Raw genomic sequence first — 14,124 nt, 5'->3', positions numbered from 1 at the left:
AATGAAGTATGGACACTCAAGCACAGATTTGGAAAAATCAAGTCCACAGGCCTGGTCCCACAGACCTGGGTTTACCTGCCCTTACAGGCTGAGCACTCTCATGAGCATCCATGGGCCTGGCCTGTGCAAATAACATTACCCTTGTAATAAAACACAGGAGATGAAGTCTTAAGAGGTTATTGGGGGGGTATAGCCAGAAAGTGGCTTTATCTGAAAGCTAGCTACTAGGTTTTTCGCCTTCCTCCGAAGCATGGGGCAGGGGTCGCTTGCTTAAGGAGTGGGTGGATCGTCTTATGTGGCCTGCATCTTGCAGGAGGTCAGACTAGATGATCATAATGGTCCCTTCTGATCTTGAATTCTATGATTCTATGATTCTATTCAAGCCCTCACCATGTCTACAGCAGGGGGATAGAAGAATAAGAGATCATTATTCTAGGTCTTTCCCATTGTAGGCCTGGCTTGACATAAGTAATTGGACATGGGCGAGGCCTCATTTCTTGCAAGACAGGATTAAGGAGGTAAATGACTCAGCAGTCTGGAAACAGTCTTGCTAACTAAGATAGGGGGAACACCCAGGGAACCATTGACAATAGACGAGATAAGCCTAGAATGTAAAATGAGGTAAAGAGTAAGCTGGGCAATGTGTGGACAGGGAATACTGTACAGGAATGATTCCTTCAAAGTGACCAAGCTAGTCCCAAAACGTGTGTTGCAATGTACAGTAAATGCTCTGCATTATGTAAATGTGTATAAAGGAAGCGATTTTCTGTGTAACTTTGGATGAGTGCTATGCCTGAAACCCATGGCCTATTTGTGACTGTGATCAACTCAGTGTAGCTTTGCTGTTTGATAAATAAAGGAACCTGAGTAACAAGATTGGAGTTCTTAGGAAACAGAGTGGAAAAGGTCTTGGGGAACCCCAACACCAATCATTCTGCTAACTTTGTCATAAGGAGGTAGTAGCTCAAGAGATATTCCCAAGGAACATTTTTGGGCACACGCTTCAGAACACAGGCTTGTAGAGATCCACTATCCAGAAAGGCCCTTCAACTTAAAAAACAAAAACCCAAAACAAAACAAACCCCTTACCTCTCACTATGCAATGTAAACTCTGTTTGGCTTTGACATTTGGAATCATTCTATCAAATCCATCCCTTAGTATATCTTTAGTCCCGCTGAATATCCTTTCCAAACCATGATTTCCATTGTCATGATAATCCCACAGGGGGTACCCATAGCACTTTGAGGTCAGTGGCAGATGAGGCTTTTGCCATACTCCCATACTAGTTCTGTTCCTATAGGGGAGGACCCGACTGACCCTCTCCTCTAATCCTCTCCTCTAATGGAGTGTCACCTCCCCTGAAATCCAGGGCAAATGTGTGCTCTATGAGGTTTTTAAAACACCTCTGCTTTTGTATTTGTGTAAGTCTGAATATTTCCCCTCAATGAAAGCCCAGGATAATTGCTTGCTAAAATCAGGTCTCCAGCTTGATGGCTGAGGAACCGATAAATCTATCGGCACAAAGGAGTGACACCGCGTGAGCCAAAACCATCCTTTTTAACCTTATTTCACAATCGGCTGGTCTTACTTCATTCCCACATGCATTGCAGCCATCAATTTAAGTTCCTTCAAATGGTCTGATGCAAGAACCCTAAAAGTATTGTGTGCCTAATAGACTAATTTGCTATATTTTGACAAGACCAACTCTCTCTCCAGATATCTGTCTGACAGCATGCCTGCATATATCTGGTGGGTGGCACAACCGCTTTCCCAGATTGAAGTTACTCTGTTAGTCTCCATGCCCTTCTTATCTCTCTCTGGCCGGTCTTCCATCTTGTCTTCCTTATGTAATAATGAGATTAATTCTCTATATTGTCCTTAAATATTATCTGTAGTGGCTTTGAGCAGGTGCATCATGATTAGAGCAGTCACTCCTGTTTAGTACTGCCATGCTGACTGGAACGGTCATCTGTGGGGGAATCACCACACAATACACCTCGCCACACACATACACATGCAGAAGGAGCTGGCTCAATAGCCTTATCTCCTGTACCTGCATTTCCTTGCTGAGCTAGATTCAAAGGTGTTTGACCTATAACATTCTGCCTGCTACTGGATCCACTGCCGTGGGTCCAGTAGCACAATTGTACACTCATTCATGGTGCGCTGGGGAGGCAACACCTAGATCCAAATGCAGGATGGTTGCTTTTCTCATCCATAATATTGGGCACTAGGACCCATGAAATCCACAATCTCATCCTAGTCTGTCAGCCCAGTTACGGGAATGGCAGCAGTTGGACCCAGTACTACAGGCTGCTGCTAGCACCTGAAGAATCCAGGGGAAAAGAAAACTCCTCCAACACCTGATCCTTGGATAGAGGAGCTCATAAGCCCCGTCAAGGGGAAGTCTTACAGGCACCATAGCTTCTGGGCTGACCCAAAGTTCCCTGAGAAAAAACTTTCTGCTCTATCCTCCCGACCCCTCCAAGTCACTGATTTCAGTCCCTTAAAAGGGCCAAGGGTTTCCTTCTCCTGCTGGCCCAGAAAAAGCCTTCCCACCTGTGAGGCTGCAGGGGAGCAGTGTATAAAGGCAATGCATGCTTTTCTAAAATTTGATATTATTCAGAGACCCTCTGAAGTTGACAGAGAATTTAAATTCAAGGAACCCACCACCATGCTCTCAATTATGAACAGGGATTGAAATTTCCTATCATAATAGAGGCTTCAGAGAATATGTAGGAAAATTGGGGTCTTTTACAACTCCATGCAGTGTAATGCATGAGGGGCGCATAAGGGAATGGATTTTAAATAGGTTGTGAGGAAAAATAGGGGTCTAGCCATGCTTATGTAATCCAGTACCCTTCACAAGAGCTGTTCAGAGTTGTGACTCCTATTCCAGTTCAGGCACTGCAATGGTCGTTAAAAGAGGGGTTGCAGAGAGACTGAAACAACAACCAGTAATTATTGTTATAACACTGTAAAATATCGATCTGACGACAGGAAATCTTTTATACAAAAGCATGTGTTGACAATTTGAAAGTGTGACAGACTCACAGGGCAAACTACAACTCATAGTGTACCACAAAACCCATGAATTCATGGCTACCAGTTTAGATTCCTGCTTCTAATCTTTGGTGGCCTTTTCTGATGCTATGAAACTTTGGTTTTAGACTATTTCAGCATTTAAAAAATACATTAAAAAAAGGTCCAAATGCTTCCAACGCAGCTGTAGGAACTTTGTGTTCAGCTGGAGGGAATCCAAGATGGCTTCTGCAAGGAGCATCTGCAGGTGTTTGCAAACTCTTCCACAGGAATTTTCATGGGACCTTTAACTCCTCCATTATTTTAAAGGAATGGCAGTGTACTCTGTCATTAGAGCTTGCTATTTTCTTTGAGAGTATTTTATTTATATGTCATTTAAAGACATTGTTTCTACAAATACTATTTTATATATTGATATTTACTTATGTTTGCAGATAGATTGTGGCTGTAGATGACTGGCTGCCTCACAGTACCCACTGTTGGCCTCAATGCAGCCCTATCCATAGCCCCTTACCTCAGTTACCTTTCTCAGATCTTCAAACAAACTCCATACTGAGTTTTTTCCAGAACAGTCCTCCTTAGGGTCTGATTTATTAAGTTTAAAACTAAACACAAAAGTCTTCCCTCCAGCTGCATAGAGCTGAAACTCCCATGGTCTGGTCACAGTCCTTCCTGCCTTAGCAGGCTACTCCACACCCTTCCTAGCTGGAACTAATCCCCTGGTCTCAGAGTCTTCCCTGCAAGAGCCTCTCTTCTCTGCATTGTACCATTACAGCCTTCTGGGCTTCTCCACTACTGTGGGCACTGTCTGTTCTTTATAGGAAATTGCCTGATTCCCCTCAGGTGGGGCTCATTCTGCAATCACAGTTGGCTTAGCCCCAGGTTCTCCAGCCCAAGGGCAAGCCACCCTGTTACAGTCTCTATAAAGGATAATCCATTGCTACAACTTGTCTATAGCATCCAAAAAGGATTCATTTTCCTAAGCTTGTGTCGTTCTTTAAAAATGACTCATAAAAACCATTTAGCTTTAAAAAGTCAGTATTAGATGTATTCTTAAACCACAACTTTGGATAAGTCTGTGACAACATCCTCCAGCAATTTATAACTTCCCTCAACTCATGCATTACATCAGCTCTAGGCTATTCCTAAGGGGAATTTAAACTTTAACTAATGACCAGAGAAAGAACTTTACTCATTTTCTCCTAATCACATATTTTTGCTCACTTTCTAAATGCCAATATTTTGCATGATAAACTCTTTTTCACTCACAGTGAAAGCAAAGCATTAAAACTAGAGCTTCTATGGAGCCTTTTTCTCACAACAAGAAAGGGTTCAAAAAGTTCCTACAGAAACACAGTCCTTTTATATTACAGAAATATTTGAGATTCGGACAAGAACATAAGAATTATGCTTACACTTTCAATAGCATATTTGATAGTTAGAAATGACATAATGAAAAAACAGAAGGTCAAATCCTAAATGGTACACTGAATGCTATGGGAGTTGTAGGTGCTAAGTATCCTTTAGAATTTGTCCCTAACTGCACAGAACTAGTTCACAGTTATTCTACATATTTACTCATGGTCAGAACTACTCTTACACGTACATAAATTTATCTTTTCACTATACTGATTCACTATGGAAAATTGATGCAACCAGGCAGTCTGATAATGTAGGTATTATTTGTTCACATGTTAATGCAACAATCACTGAAAAACTTAGGCATATAGTTTTCTCACCTATACATACAGAAGTTAATAAATTTATTTGGGCATAAGTTTTCGTGGGCTATAACACACTTCATCAGATGCATGGAGTGAAAAATACAGAAGGTAGGTATAAATATACAGCACATGAAAAGATGGGAGTTGCCTTACCAAGTGGAGGGTCAGTGCTAATGAGGCCAATTCAATGAGGGTGGATGTGGCCCACTCCCAATAGTTGACAAGAAGAGGTGAATATCAACAGAGGGAACATTACTTTTTGTAGTGCTAACAAGGCCAATTCAATCAGGGTAGATGTGGCCCATTCTCAACAGTTGACAAGAAGTTGTGAGTATCAGAGGGGAAAATAGCCACTTCCAGTCTTTATTCAGGCCTAATTTGATGGTGTCAAGTTTACAAATTAATTCCAGTTTTGCAGTTTCTCATTGAAGTCTGTTTTTGAAGGGTTTTTTTTGTTGAGGAATGGCCCTGTCATGGCAGACCTGGTGGCTGAGCTTTGGGACTTTGTCCTTACTCACAACTATTTCAGATTTGGGGATAATTTATACCTTCAAGTCAGTGACACTGCTATGGGTACCCACATGGCCCCACAGTATGCCAACATTTTTATAGCTGACTTAGAACAACACTTCCTCAGCTCTCATCCCCTAGTGCCCCTACTCTACTTGCACTACATTGATGACATCTTCATCATATGGACCCATGGGAAGGAGGCACTTGAGGAATTCCACCTGGATTTCAATTTTCCACCCCACCATCAACCTCAGCCTGGACCAGTCCACGCACGAGATCCACTTCTTGGACACTACAATGCAAATAAGTGATGGTCATAACATAAACATAAACACCACCCTAAACTGGAAACCTACTGATGCTATACTTACCTACATGCCTCCAGCTTTCATCCAGATCACATCACATGATACATTGTCTACAGCCAAGCCCTAAGATACAACCACATTTGCTAAAATCCCTCAGACAAACACCTACAGGATCTCTATCAAGCATTCTTAAAACTACAATACCCACCTGGTGAAATGAAGAAACAGACTGACAGAGCCAGAAGGGTACCCAGAAGCCATCTACTACAGGACAGGCCCAACAAAGAAAGTAACAGAATGCCACTAGCCATCACCCACAGCCCCCAACTAAAACCTCTCCAGCCCATCATCAAGGATCTACAACTTATCCTGGAGGATGATCCCTCACTCTCACAGACCTTGGGAGACAGGCCAGTCCTCGCTTACAGACAGGCCCCCAACCTGAAGCAAATACTCATCAGCAACTACACACCACGCAACAGAAACACTAACCCCGGAACCAATCCCTGCAACAAACCCCATTGCATAACTCTGTGCCGGAATTTTGCATTTGTCCAGCTTAGATGGCCTCCACAAAAAACAATTTTGTAATTACTTTTTAGTACTAAACATACTAACTTCAGATGCTTTTGATCAGAAACAGTTTTAAACAGTTGAGCAAACAACATCACAGGACAAGTAATGGATTGGCAACATCCACTAATACCCTTAGTGACTCTGCCTTTGTTTCCAAGTAGTATTAACTACAGAAACTCAATAGGGCCCTCATCAATTTATCATTTGCTTGGTATCCCTTAAATTAATTAAGATTCTCTCTATTACTGTTTTGGCTTTGACTATAGCTTTCCAAGTTCATGTTTATCAGGCCAATGAATCCTAGTCCTGGCCTTAAAGAAGTTTTAACAAAGCAGATTACAACAAAGACACACAAAACAAGGAATGAGCATGATACAATATTGTAACCTCTTTCGGCCAACAACCTTAACTGTTTACCTGCTATAAGTGTCGAGCACACTTTTGGAACTTGTTAAATAATAAATTATACATCAAGTTTGCCTGGGGGAATATTAATATTAGGAATTAAGGCACAGAAGCTTATCTGAATTCCTAGCACACCCTAAACCACACGGTATTAAGAAAAGTGACATAAGACGGCTAATTGGATGGTTCTCACAAGATACTGTGATTTGCTGCAGACAAACAGACATGACAGAGCTTGTACCTTGCAGTCTCCTGGAATGAGAATGAGAAGATGCCTCCGCTTCCTTTAAATTGACAGAACTCATTATGGGTGCTTTGAGTACAGGAAGAATGGGTAAAACACTTCTAAAACCATACTGACTTTATTTTTATCCTACTTTGTTTGCTAGTTCTGCTACTTTATTTTTAACATATTCACTCTACTCTCAGCCCCTCTGCCCCTCCGTAGTTTCCCCTTCTCCCTTTCATCTGAAAAGTTAATATAGAAAAAAATGTTATTTTCTTGTTTTATAAGAAAAATAACTATAGAAGCTTATCTCAGTTTTTGTTTTACTATATTCTATTGCAATTTACCGGACATTTTTACAAGCTCTGTCTTTCCCTTTGTAAGGGCTTGTCTTCAGTACAGAGCTACAGGGGCGCAGCTGCACTGATACGCTGATACACTAAAGCTGTAGTGCTTTAGTGAAGATGCTACTATGCTGACGGGAGAGCTTCTCCCATCAGCGTAGTTAATCCACCTCCCTGTGAGGCAGTAACTGAGCTCTCACATCAGATTAGCACTGCATATATTGGAGGTTAGGTTGGTATAACTACATCACTGGATATAGGTCCATAGTGTAGACCTAGCCTCAGGCTTATATGCTACTGTCTGTTATGTGATAAAGAGGGAAACAGATTGTTAAAGATTTAAAATGTATCATTATGCTCAGAGTAGCAGAAGATCCCTCTTTCCTTTATATGCATCCCAAGAGAAGGACCCACTAAAACACCCACAGGTTGAGAAGGCAAGAAAAAAAAAAGCACAACCCTGATCTACCCCTAACAACTTTTAGACTGCTCCAAGCTCTGACATTTATTTACAGAAACTCTACACAAACAGAAGGTCAACGAGCAGAAGAATTACCAGAGCACTACAGCTACTCTCTGATGACTGCTATGGGCACTCTGGGCCAAATTTTCCCCTGGTGTAAATGAACATAGCTCCATTGAAGTTAATAAAGCTTCACCTGTTCAGGGGCAGCTCTAGGCATTTTGCCACCCCAAACACGGCAGGCAGGCTGCCTTCAGCGGCTTGCCTGCGGGAGGTCCCTGGTCCCGCGAATTCGGCGGCAGCCTGCGGGAGGTCCGCTGAAGCCGCGGGACCAGCGTTCTGACTCCGTTCTGGTCACCCCATCTAAAAATATTAGAATTAGAAAAGGTACAGAAAAAGGCAGTAACAATTATTAAGGGTATGGAACAGCTTCCATCTGAGGAATGATTAAAAATACTGGGACTTTTCAGCTTGGAAAAGAGATGACTAAAGGGGGATATGATAGTGGTCTGTAAAATATGAATGCTGTGGAGAAAGTGAATAAGGAAGTGTTATTTACTCCTTCACATAACTCAAGAACCAAGCGTCACTCGATGAAATTAATAGGCATCAGGTTTAAAAAACAAACAAAAGGAAGTACTTCTTCACACAACACACAGTCAACCCATGGAACTTATTGCCAGGGGATGTTGTGAAGCCAAAACTATAACAGAGTTCAAAAAAGAATTAGATAAATTCATGGAGGATAGGCCCATCAGTGGTTATTAGCCACGATGGTCAGGGATGCAATCCCATGGTTTGTGTGGCCCTAGCCTCTGACTGCCAGAAGCTGGGAGTTGGCGATAGGGGATTGGTCACTCAATGATTTCCTCTTCTGTTCTTTTCCTCTGAAGCACCTGGTACTGGCCACTATCGGAAGACAGGGTACTGAGCTAGATGTGCCATTGGTCTGACCCAGTACGGCCATTCTTGTGTTCGCTTAAAGGAGATTCAACTAAGAAACACACAGCAAAAGCCTAGTACACCACTCTGTTACACCAGTTTTACACCATTGATATTGATGAGTTATGCCAGCATAAAACTGGCATAATGCATTGGAGAATCAGGCTCTGGGTGTTTTAGCAGATGACAACAGCTTTAAAAATATTTAGGCAAAACTGTAATATTGCATGTAGGGTAACCAATTCATCAGTATTATGGGAAAATGTGTGTTCTATTGGTTAGAACAATGGCTTGAAAACGAGGACTTCAGTGCCCTAGTCCCAGTTCTGCCAAACACTGCCTAGTTATGGTTAAGTTATGTAGACTCCAGTTCAGCAAAGCACTTAAAAATGTAAGGATGGACTTAGCTGCTTTCATAACCATGGTTGTCGGTGCAATATTGTCTGCCTGAAAAGTTCAAAACTCATGAGTTATATTCTCTCCTTCCTCCCGCCTGCCCCCCCCCCCCCGTCCTTTCATGCTCAAACATACTCTGCCAGACAAGGGTGAGGGCCTTATAATTCTAAAAGCAATAATATGGTCGGCCTGCTGAGATAGTGTCTATATAATGGCCCCTTCAAATTAATATTCTTTTTTTTTTCTGAGAGAGTTTCAGAATTATCTTAAACACCTCCCTTTACACCCTTAAAGAATGGGCAACATGATTCTTTCATGCTACTGTATTTCATTTACCATGCCCCGAACAATTTTCCTCAGGTCACTTAGTGGCACTAAGTTATTTCTTCCCCTTTACTGCATATCTGTTTTGATTATCTGAGTGGTATTGAAAAGTTTTTGTTTGCATATCCTGTACCACTTGTTCAAAGATGGTCAATTTCTCTTCTCCTTCACTCAGGGCAAAATTAACTCAACCTGCATAAAGGAGTATGGCCAGCTAGAGCTGGTCAGGAACATTTCAACAAACCTTCCCCTCCAACTGGAAAATGCTGATTCATCAAAACAAGTATCAGAGGGGTAGCCGTGTTAGTCTGGTTCTGTAGAAGCAGCAAAGAATCCTGTGGCACCTTATAGACTAACAGATGTTTTGCAGCATGAGCTTTCGTGGGTGAATACCCACTTCTTCGCACTGCTTGCATCCGAAGAAGTGGGTATTCACCCACGAAAGCTCATGCTGCAAAACATCTGTTAGTCTATAAGGTGCCACAGGAATCAAAACAAGCTTTTTGTGGAAACTGGGTTTTTGATTAGAAGGTTTCTCAGGTCCAAGATGAAATTTATAATGAAGGCCAAAGAAACCTACCCACAGTATCCAATTGGTTAGGGTGCATGGTTGGAATAACCAAGTTCAACTCGCTGCTTTACTTGTTGTGAGCAGAGACTTGAACCTAGGCCTCCCACATACCGGCTCTAAGCGCCTACCTACTGGTGGTTCTCTCTCACTCTCTCTTTCTCTTTTCAAATCATCATAATTTCATTCTGCATCAGAACAGAACAAAATTTCAAAACCTCAACATTTTTCATGAAAAGGAATTCTTGTTTTCTGTCTAGCCCTATTGCCAACTCCAAAAAACATTCAAAATTCATGAGTCAGGCCACGAACCCCGCCCTCCTGCCCAATGGTCTAGGTTTGAAAATCATGCGATTTTTTAATTTTGGGTTATTTTTCTTTAGCTTTTTGGTTCATGCAGCACTAAGGTGCACTCAGCTCACATTTTCTAGCTTCTCTCTGCAACCATGAGCGATAGAAACTTACTTTAAAAAAAATGAACACTGATACTCATGTAACCATGTAACTCCAAACACTGGGACTTTCAGGAAAATTCCGGAACTTGTGAGATTTGCAATAAAATCATAAAAATTGACACTCTGGTTGTAACCGTGTTGCCAGTGAGTGGCCTCCTTGGGACATCCCCTTTAAGCTGTTCTTTGCCTCAGTTTCCCCTCTTGGTTCCTCAATAATTCAAACACTTTTGTCCATTCTCATCCCTTCTCAGGTTCTGCTTTATTAATTTAATTTCAGAATAAAGTTTTCAAGGCCATTTATTATCCTAGGCCTTTCCTACCTGGAGTCTATTTCCGCAAGTATCAGGTTTCTCTGCTTGAGCCTACTTGGTCCCAGCAGCCTCTGTACTCCCATGTTCTGAGAACTCCCCCAGAACTCCCTTTGCAGCTTGTTGCTTCTTTTATAGGGAAATCAGGTGATCCTTGTTCAGGTGTGCCCCCTTAATAATCAAGGCTGGCTGGTCCAGGCCTCTAGCCCTTAAGGGGCAAGCCATTCCATTACACAGTTACCACACTTTATACGGATGTAAGTGCATGTGAGTTACTATTGTGTAAAATACTTTCCCCAAAACTAGCATACCCCATGGCTGTTACTTGAGGCAATGACCTGGAATAACCTCCACATTTGGTCAGCACAACCTAGTGTTAGGGCCACTGGATCCATGAAAGCCCCATGCTCAATGGCACCCTCTCTTTGTCATCATACAAACCCATTAATACAGGCTGAGGAAAATGGCAAAATATCAGGTCAAGAGATTCTTTCTCCAAACTTAAATATCTCATCTGGAAGAGCTGAGGAGACAAGACAGGCATCGTTGCTATGATTAGGGCTGCTCTAGGCAGGCTTTCTATGGTTAGAGTCTAGAGACCTATAGGCTTCTAAGCACAGAGACTCAGCTGAGAGGACTAACCACAGAGACATAGCCTAGACCATAGTACCCCAACCCATCTGTGGCAGCAGATTTGGAGTTAGGGTTTGGATGACACTGGGCAGAGATCTAGCCACCACCTTGGCCCCAGGAACCTGCAACCTGTAACCAGGGAGCAGCAGCCAGAACCCTGTCAGCCAGGGACAAGGAGCCACTGGAGCTAGGCCAGTAGCCCAGCCAGAGCATCTCCCAGCAGATGGCAGGAAGCAGCCAGATCCCCCTCCTAGCCATGGCAAGCGGCAGCTAGAAACAGGGACTGGCCATACCCCTCCACCCAGGCCAGGACAAAGATTAGCCAGGGCACAGCCACCACAGTTACGCAGACACCAACCACAGAGATGCCAGAGCAAGCCAGGAACACAGCATTTTCTATGTTATTAAAGTTTACTCCAAATTTCAGCCTTGTCAGACCTAAGTTCTGGTAATTGCTGGGATTCTGGTAAACAAGATAATGGGTAATTGAATATCAAATGGGTGTTAAGTTATTTACATAAACTCTCCAGATTTCTGAATCTTCAGCATTACAGGTACATATTCAAAAAAACATCCTGTATCAGGGCATGTTGAATTCCTCTGAGTGGCTGTTCTATCACCACTAGTTGCCACAGAGAGAATGGAGGCCTGTTGTCAAATAAATTGTTACCTTGGGTGAACAACTGAAATAATATTTGAGTTCCTCCACAAGTGTTAAGGTTTCCATTTTAAAGGGCTGGGCTAGAGTAGGGAAGTAAACTTGAAGCATGGATCCAGCTTAACTTACACCTATATATTTAAAGATAAGGATTTCTAGTGCAAGAAAAGGAAAATCACGAGGAGACTGATTATATGTCATGTGTATGCCTGAGCACTGAAGCAGTTTCACTGGTGTGAAATTGTGACCAGTCTGAAGTTACCGAGGAACGGGAAAGCATGCTAAACAAAGTTTATTCTAGTTTGTCCCTTTTTCTGAAAAGGATACACCTAGTTATATTGGTGTGACTCCACTGACTTCAATGGAGTTATTCTGTATTTACACCAGTGCAAGTGAGATCAGAATCAAGCTTGATGACTTTCTGTATTGTCAGAGAAACCATAACCATACTTTTCTGCACATGATAGATAAGTTATCCAGGGTTAATCTGCAAACGTTATTTAATCAAATAACTTGAGACAAAGTTCTTTTACCATAGGTTTTTTCTATTTATATCTGTATATTTAGTCTATTAAGTAATACTATTTTAATATAAAATCAAATTGCTACTAAATACAAACAGGAGTACAACATAGCTATTACAAGGACATTGTTGTATTAAATATGTAGTAAAAGAGAGACATTCTATTAAATCATTACTTAAAATTTGATGCACTGAATGTCAAATAAGGAATTCCTAATTTATTTCTCCTGGATAATCTCAATGGATACCGCCTTTTCATCCTTGTAAGGATGTTTCTTGTAACTCTGATATATTTTATATTTTTATATCATTAGTCTGAATACTCCTATCCATAACTGAAGCTGACCACACAATTTTCCAGGGGAAAATACATGTGTGCAACCACAATCATAGCTTCATACTAGTTATACTCATGTTTGTGCAGTGAAAAAAGGCTCTAGATCTATGTGTGTGCATATCTACACCTGTTTTAAATGGCACATCCTCCTAAGTCCGTATATGCTTTTCCACTTATGCCCAAGCACATTAATTTCCTGGTTTATACATGTACATAAAGAGAGACAGAGTTTGGAATACAAACAGATCACTATGTTACATGCAGTTATCTAGAAAAACTTTGAAATAATTTGAAGTTTCCTTTAAAATTTGCCCAGGTTTTTAATATTGTATTAATATCCATGTTAAATATAAAAATTAAATACTTTTCTAGTCATGATTTGGGACATTATGACTTTAATAATTAGCTTTAATTAAACTAATGAGTGAGTTCTCCTGATGTCTTGATTTTCTTTGTATTAGATTTGTTCTTGAGTCACATAAACTGTATGTGTAGAAATAGATATAAATTTAAGCCTGTTAACATAAAATGATGGAAAAAATCTATTTCTGTTGCATAAGTTAATTTCTTCATTAATTAATATGGAAAGAAAGATCTGAAAAATATAGAATATTTTTAAGGTATTGAGGATAATTATTTCTCAGTACTCTAATTTTACTTAACTCTTGTTAGGATTGGGAGCAAGGTAATATTTTAAGTGCAGGTTAAGAAGATGTATAATGATTTTCAATCACTTACAGTTATAAGTAGGTGCCCTATATGTCATATTGACAATTTAAATCTCCAAAGTATAAATAAGCAAGACCTTTGCCCTGTCTAAAAGCAACTAGCTGGGTAAAACCAAGGGATTTTAAATTAAGGATGAATGTGCAATTACTTTAAGGAAGCATAAAACCAAGCTCTCCATTAGGAATATATTAGCAGCTGTAAAAAATACTGTCTGTTCATTCAATTAACTCTCAACCTTGGAGGCCACAGATCATTTCATTTGTCACCACACTGATTAGGCAGCTCTACATTTTGCGAAAGCTCCCATGCCATTAGATTATTAAATCTGGTGGCTTTGTTTTCTCAGAATTATATGACTACGTTCTGTACATTAGCTAATTAAGAAAGTTAAAGATTCATATCACGGTATTTTACAAATATAGTAACAAAGTGTTATGATAAGCACATTTTGGACTATATGAAACATTTATTTTTAAATCAATGTTCACATTTTAAAAATAATTTGTCATATCTGCGCTGTCGAAATCATACACAATCAAACCTCCTAATCTTTATAATGAACTACAAACCTTCCCTTCCCTACCATTTGTTTTACAGACCACATGTTTGAATTACACATCTTGTTCAAATAGAAAAATAGTCTTCACAT

General features: G+C 40.8%; 1 long non-coding RNA gene across 2 annotated transcripts in view; it reads left to right on the top strand.

The window, feature by feature from the left end:
• Positions 1-387: 387 nt before the first annotated feature.
• The window catches only part of LOC120406728, a 32,677-nt gene continuing 18,940 nt past the window's right edge, over positions 388-14,124 (top strand). For both annotated transcript variants that reach the window (XR_005599533.1, XR_005599532.1), the window contains exon 1: positions 388-518. This is a non-coding gene — a long non-coding RNA (uncharacterized LOC120406728). The remainder of the gene's footprint in view (positions 519-14,124) is intronic.

This window comes from Mauremys reevesii, linkage group 5, assembly GCF_016161935.1.
Source record: "Mauremys reevesii isolate NIE-2019 linkage group 5, ASM1616193v1, whole genome shotgun sequence".
In the NCBI taxonomy this organism is placed as follows: domain Eukaryota; kingdom Metazoa; phylum Chordata; order Testudines; family Geoemydidae; genus Mauremys; species Mauremys reevesii.
Note: the sequence above shows the minus strand (reverse complement) of the source record. Positions and strands in the feature narration are given on the sequence as shown.